The 7,838-nt window shown below is 42.0% G+C and overlaps 1 long non-coding RNA gene across 1 annotated transcript; it reads left to right on the forward strand.

Annotated features, from left to right (window-relative positions):
• The first annotated feature begins 1,671 nt into the window (after window positions 1-1,671).
• LOC306646820 lies at window positions 1,672-7,838 on the forward strand. The gene is made up of 3 exons (XR_013759973.1): window positions 1,672-2,378; window positions 3,602-3,696; window positions 5,061-7,838. It is a non-coding gene; the product is annotated as an uncharacterized lncRNA (long non-coding RNA).

The raw sequence follows: 7,838 nt of genomic DNA on the forward strand, positions 1-7,838 counted from the left end.
CAGGTGACAGCAGGGTATTCCAGAGGGAGCCCTGCATAGGAAGGGGGTCCAGAATGTGCCACCATGCCTGAAGACATTTGACAATGAGCAGCTGCAGGAAGAGAGCTTTTCTGAACTCCCCTTATCTTCCTAAAAGCAAAGCTTCTCCTAAAGAATTTGGCTATCATAAATCCCTTCCCCAGGAGTTTCACAGCCAGAGAAGACTGACACTTATCACTGAAGAGATGTCAGCACCCAGATAAGAAATCACCCAAACAGGGCTGGGGGTGCAGCTCAGAGGCAGAGCACTTCTTGCCTCATATGCGTGAGGCCCCGGGTTCCAATCCACAGCATTGCACAAGCTAAAACAAAAACTATCATATTCCCCAGCTATTCTCCCAAGGGCCTGTTTATTTTTCCCAAGTCCTTTATTCTCTTAGAAATGCCCTCCCTTCTGTTAGGATGGCACAAAAGCCCCAGGTTCTATCTGGGAGATATATATATATTATATATATATATATATAATATATATATATTCTCACATACATGCAAATGGGAATCTTTTTCAATTGCTAATTTGTCATTCGTCTGTTTAATTTGCAAATCCCCAGTGACTACACCAAGTGGGTAGAAGAACAGTTCTTCCTTTCCAACAATGGCCAGGTACTGATGCTGCATGGGAGCTACTCAGAGATCAGCATACTTTGTAGGCCATGTGGAAGGATTTCATGTTCTCAAGCCCAAACTCAAGGGGCCTGTTGATTCTAGGAACTAATTTTGGAATGGAAACAAGCTGTGGGAGTTTCCGGAAAGACCGGCTATGAGAGTCTGGGGAACGCTGTGGAGCTTTGACTTCCTGAGGTAGAGGCCCAAGGGAGAGGGGTGCTCTGACAAAGTTAGGAGACAAAGAGGAACAGGGTAGACCAAACGGCCCAGTGTCTTAACCAGACCTGCACCTGGAAGACATGATGAGAGTCTGGGTTAGAAAGACTTTCTTCTGTTTGCCAAAATTCTGTAATCTTACCATATTGTTCTTACATTATTAAAGCCAACATGTCTTGAAAAGTTGTCCCTGGATTTCAGCTCTCTGTTCTGGTCTTTCCTGGGAGTGACTGCCCCTTCCTGACTCAGGGCTGAAAATCTCGGCTGGGCATTATAGTCAGAGTTTCTCATGAAAAGCACAATAAAATTTACCCTCCAGTTTCTGCCTCTCCCTGTGCTCACTGGAAAGAAAAAAGAAAAGAATAAGAAAAGCCAAACAAAATAAAACACCCAAAAAAGGAGTCACAAGAGATCGCAGACTAGAAAGGAAATAAGAAATGAAAACGAAGCCGGTGCGGGGAGGCTGAGGCAGGAGGATGGCGAGTTCAAAGCCAGCCTCGGCAACTTAACGAGGCCCTGTCTCAAAATAAAAAGAGTGTAGCTCGGTGGTAGAGAGCCCCCTGTGTTCAATGTCCGGCACAAAAAAACAAAACAAGACCCGACAAAACAAAATGTTACTTTTGTTTTAATAGCAACTCAGAAATGCAGGTCAACCATTGCAGACAGGAAAGTGAGTACAATTGTGCTGGATGCTCCAGGGATGGGCACTGGCCGGAGACAAGTTAGGATGAGAACCAGGGGAAACACGCCCTGGGTTACCCAGAGGCTCCGGGTAGGAGGGATCTGCCCGAACCGCGCACAGAGGAGTCGGGGTCTGGGAGCGGCCGGCAGAGCTGCCGGGGGTGGGCGGGGCCGGGCGGGGCGGGGCGGCGCTCTTCCTCCTCCCAAAGCCCGTGTCGGCCCTGGAGCGAGGAGCGTGCGCGTTCATTCGCTGCAAGCTGTATTTATGGCTTTGCGGAATTTTCCGAATGAAGTAACTTTTTTTCCCCAGACCGTTTTCTTCACAACTGAAATTGGATCCCCACAGCCCTTGGAGACAAACAGAACAGCATGACCTCACCCGCCTGGGAGTTGTCATTTCAGACACCATGGCAGCCTTTTGTTTCAGATCAAATGGATGTGATTTGCCTTGTGGAGGTGGCATGCTGCCCGCGCAGAGGAGGACCTGGGAAGTGAGCAGGGCGGCAGGTGCCAGGGCCACCTGCAGGGCAGGACTGGGCAGAACAGATCCTCTGCTTCCTCTCTAACTGCAGAGCTTCGGAGATGACGCTCTGTGACACAAATCGTGATGTTGACAGCCCCTGCCCCCCGCCAGGACACTGACGTCTGTGTCCTTTCTCTTTTGGCCTCTGAGGCTCAGGTGACAGCAGCCAGGTGCCGAGAACAGTGACCTGGAGATTAGATGGCCTGGATTCAGCTTGTCTTGCCTTGCCAAGCTTCGAGCCTCAGTTTTATTTTCTGTAAAGGTGGGGAAGGTAAAAACAAACCTGCTATCCTACAGAGATGGGCCAATACAGGTAAGATCACAAAAAAATGGAAGGAACTAGAAGGCACGGGCCTGCTGATCCTCTTCTTACCCTTAGCTGTCTCTCAACACCCGACAGGGAAGGGTTCTGGAGCTCCTCAAATGTCCTTGGCCCTTGGCTTCCTGCAAGGAAGGTTCAGGAAGATTGGCAGGGACTGTGTTCAACATCCCCTAACAATTATGGTATTATTTAATGGAAACTTAAAAAAGAACTGAAGCTATCCGGGAGCCCATGCCCACAGGCCCCACCAATTGCAGAACAGAAGTTGTCCTGTCTTTCTGCAATAAATGCCTCTTAATGTACTGTGGGGGCTGTCAGAACACTAGGTAGCAGATGTCCAAAAGGGGAAGTAATCATATAATTACACTAATTGTTGAGGGTCACTGTGCACCAAATCCTGCACTGAACATTTTGCATCTATTATCTCTTTTGATTCTCTGATTAGTGTTTCCCATTTAACAAATGATGAACCTGAGGCTAGGGGAGAAGGCAGTGGCAATCTGCCCAAGGCCAAGCCATCATAACTGGAGGGTTGGGGCCTAAACCCAGGTCTGACTGCAAGGCCCATGTATTCAATCACCATACCATTCTGACTCCCAGACACAAGTGGAGGGTTCTGCAAAAAAGTGTGCCTTGTGCATTTGGTTTTCACATGGATCCCATAAATGGCGAGGAAGAGAGACCAGTTCCTCTGGGGTGCTGAAGGCATGGCCTCTCATCACATCCTTTGCCTCCTTTGCATCAATTCTTGTAACTGAGAAGCATTCTGAAGACCCTCTGTTACAGCTTATTTTATCCAAATTAAATGCAAAAATTCAAGAAAAATCACATGTATTTTAAAAGGCTGACATTGAAATAAGCTGATTATCTCTATTTATTCCACAACTGGGAATGACATTTGAGGATGTGTAAACTGAAGGACTGAAGTAAAGTTGCTTTCTGCATCATTAGGACTCCATTAAAATCAGCAGGAGAAAAGGGGCTCAGCCATATAACCCTGAAAGCAGAATTACTTCTTTCTAAACTATGAGCATATTGGGAAGGTTCTATGGGTTCTTATAAGGCCATTGCTATGAAAAACAATGGGCAGGGTATGCACATAATAAAGCAGTTACTAAAACTTCCTCAGCAAATCAGAAATTTTGTGATAGATCCATTCACTGAGCATAAAAAACTAGAATTCAGTCAATAAAACATATAATCTTTCTTCCAAGGCAGGGAGAAATAACTTATGTTGAATCCCTCAAAGAACCAGGTACCTTCAGATGGAATGTCTTACTCAACCCAAGTGGGATGGATGGCATAAGAGGTAAGCCCGAAAGCACCAGTTAGACAGACTCTGGTTTGAAAACTGACACTACTCCATGACTTTAGAAGGCACACTTAACTTCTTAAGCCTCATTTTCTTTATGGGATAATAACAGTTTTAACCTTCCTGGTACATATACAACATTGAATATAAGATAATTCTTATTTTTATTAATTATAACAGATTTGTGAGGTTGCTCTTATTTCTGTCTTGCACATAAAAACAGAGGTTCAGAGAACTTAAAATATTTGACCATGGTCAGTTCATATGAAGTCAAGCTGAGAGCTGTCAGCACCTAGTCTATGTGTTTTCCAGTGTAACCACAGCCCCCACTGTCTGGTCCAAAATTGGAACTTACCTAAAATAACAAATAAATGAGGATTGTTCAATAAGGCGAAATATAGAACTGATATGTGGTGAAATCCTTCCCTCCTCCCAAATCAGGGAATGTACTAAAATAAAGGAGAATCACCCATGCCTAAGTTTACAGAGTAAGAATGCAAAAGGACTTTTTAAAACTTGTATCACAATCTAAAAGAACAGCCTGTGCTGAGGGATCATGCTAACTGGGGCTATCCAAAGTAAGTTATAGTTTTTTTGTTTTTTGGGTTTTTTTGCCAGTATTGTGTGCCAGTGACCTAGAAACTATTTCAAAACTTATTTTTATTTTGTAGAAGCTGAAATTTCAGTGAAACAGACCAGACAACTCTGACACAGAGTTTTCAAATTTAGAAATCAATCCCCAAAAGACAGGGAATAATTTTTCTTGTCTCAGAAAATAACGTTCTCCTAGCCCAGTTACAGGAGGAAATAATTAACTTTACAATGCCACATTTCTAAATATTTGCAATTCGTAGTATGAAGGTATAAGAGAATTAGATGAGCAATTATTCTTTAACCTCCAAGAAGGAATTTAAGCCTATGGTCATGCACAAACATTAAGCATTCTGTAGAGCTAATGTTGCATGTTTTAAAAAGTTAAATACACATAAAGGGATACTGTGAAAAACAGAAAAACAACTGCAATTTGCTCAAATGTATCTACTCATAAAGTAATACATGCATACTTTAATTCATAATGATTCCAGAAAATAATTTATCTTTAAAAAGAATCTCAGGAGGTATAGTTTGTGTATTTCAAGTCAGAACTTCCCTTGGTTAGGGCTTATTTTTAAATTGATCCTTAAACTGATTCAGACATAAAAATCTCCCAAACTCAGGTTAACAACAATAAAACAATAATAAATCTTTATAAAAAAAATAAAGGAACAGGAACCTAGTGAACATCTAAGATGAGGGATTTCTAAGATTTTATCCTAAGTGTGTGCTGTTTTATCTCCATTCATATATCTCTGCCTTTTCAGGGAGGCTTGCAAAGATGTGGGAAAGGACACATGGAACACATAATGGAGGGTTCAACTAGCAACTGCAGGACATCTCTGGCTTGCTGGAGGACCATAAAATGAATAGTTTTAAGCATCATCAAATAAGGCATTTTATAATCCTAGAGCTTAAGTTTACACATGTTCCTGTAGCCTCTGATCTCCTAACTCAAAAGTATACAGCCCACAATAAGCTTGAAGAAATAGTTGCTTTTATAAGAAAAGTACTGCAAATAACCATTATGCCTACTAATGAAACTCTGGAGTCATCTGCTTAGCATCCTCAAATCATTTCCACAGTGGAAGATGCTTTAAAGGGAGAGTGGCATGGTGACTCTTCTGTTGAGAAACACATGGAGACTGTTTTATAGAAATCTACATCCTGGGCTTACAAGTTTTTCATCCTGACAAAAAAAATCACCAAAACTATTAGAGTACAAGAAGACAAAGACAAGAAAGTCCATCTTGGTTAGCCATTAGGGAGGCTAAGGCAGGAGGATCACAAGGTTCAGGGTTGACCCCAGCTGTACAGAAAAACTTCGCCTCCAAAAAAAAAAAAAAAACGTCTAACACCAGTCACTTGGTTTAGTCAGCATTTTCACTGCTGCCACCAAAAGACCTGACAAGAACAATTTCAGAGGAGGAAAAGTTTATTTGGAGCTCACAGTTTCACAGGTCTCAGTCCACAGACAACTGGCTCCATTGCTCTGGGTCCTAGGTGAGGCAGAACACCATGGCGCAAGAGTGTGGTGGAGGAAAGCAGCTTCCTGAATATGATACCAGGAAGGGGAAAGAGACCACTCTGCTCAGCAGGGACAAAATATAAACCTCTTTTGAGGAGACACATCTTCAGTGACCCACTGCCTCCAGCAGCACCCTACTGCCTACGGTTACCACCTAGTTAATCAATTCTAGTGGATTAATGCACTGAATAGATTAAGGTTCCCACAACCAATCAATTCACCTCTGAAATTTCTTGCATTGTTTCACACATGAGCTTCTGGGGACACCTCATATCTAAACCATAACACTTGTATTTTAAAATAATATTTAGAAAGCATGACTAGATTCCTTCAGGATAAATTCTTCTAAACACCATATTTGAAAAGTTCCAAATGCTATAAAATGATGTGCTGCCATTCTTGGTCACTAGAGCTTATGTTAGCAATCAGTTGCAGCTGAAACTATACTCTATTACATGTGAAAAGCTTAATAAATGCTGTATATCAGTAGTATAGGTCTCAATATCTATTATGAGACCAGTTTTCTGGAAAAAAAATTTGGAACCATATATTGGAGCAGGGGACCATGGAGATGTGGAAGGGACCTATGGAAAAGGTAAGAGCAATGGATGACATCTGGATTCAAATAACATTTCTAGTCCTTTCTAACTTTGGGATTATAGTCATTCAGTCCCTCTTGGTTCCCCAACCCAATGCACCTTCTAATGTCCCTCTAAAATTTTGTGATTACAGTACCTCTTAATGTCCATTTTTCAGTCTTCATTCAAATGATTCATCAAGACGCTAGAATAGAATAACCTAGGACATTTGACTTCCATGCTTTAGAATAATACCTGCTTATTCAGCTTAACCTAAATCCCTTTTTGGAACAAAGAAAGACACATAAATAAGGTAAACTGATATCTGTAGGAATGCCAGAAACCATAATTGCATTTTTGAGTAGAGGCAACAGAGTACTGTTTCCAATTGCAAAAGGTCAATATACTTTCCTCTGTTAGGTTCCAGGAAAAAATAGGCAGTTTTGTGGTAGTCCTATCAATTCTACTATAAAAAACCAAAAAACAAAAAAATACCTCCCAACTATCCATACCCCATCATGCACACAGAATAGCAAACATAAAATGATAAATCACCACAATGACCTCTATTGCAATGGCTTCTGAGGGAACCCAAGCTTGGCATTAAGCTTTCCAAGCATCCAGTGTGAAAGGCATTCTACCTGGTCAATTACACAATTGTTAGAGAACATCATGTGAAAGCAAAACAACTGCTCAGCAGAAAGGCTTGTGGTTCTGGTTTAGAAGCCAAAGTTGCTCCTCGGGGTCTCCATAAAGGTCTGTGTCAATGGCATTCAGTCACTTTCCTTAGAATGGATGCAATGGTTAGGTCCACAGGTGAGGAGACAATTTTCAGTTCAAGATGACATCACAGCACAATGGTGAAGAGACCCCAGTCCAGCTGCTGAATTCAAATCCCAGCTCTGCCCCTTACTAGCTGGGGGACCTTGGATATGTTCTTTGAAACTGCCCCCAGCCCCTTGGCTTCCCTGTTGCAAGAGGACAGTAGCTTTTGTGAACATTTGTGTTAATAAGCCCTGTATAGTGATACCACCACTTATCAGTGAAGAGCTCAGTAAAGGCACTGCCATAATGTGGTCTGAGTATCTAGCTCTACACTGACCTGACTTGAACCCAAGGTAGATTTTAGACAAGCGTGACCCAAAAGAACTTTCTGTAAAAATGGAAATGTTCTCTATCTGTGTCATCCAATACAATTGGCAGTGGTGACTTACTGACCACTAGAAATGTGGCTTGTGTGAATAAAATTTGACTTTGTAATTTAAGTCAATCTGAGAAGCAAGTAGTTCCTGCACTCGACAGCACAGATATGGAAAATTTCTATCACTGCAGTTTGGTCAATGCTAATCTATAACATTTGCCAAGGAGTATCTCTAAATATTGTCATCAGCTAAGTTTTGGGTGAATAGTAAGTAATGAGGAACTCGAGATTATGGTTT

Source organism: Sciurus vulgaris (genome assembly GCF_902686455.1).
Source record: "Sciurus vulgaris genome assembly, chromosome: 1".
Classification (NCBI taxonomy): Eukaryota; Metazoa; Chordata; class Mammalia; order Rodentia; family Sciuridae; genus Sciurus; species Sciurus vulgaris.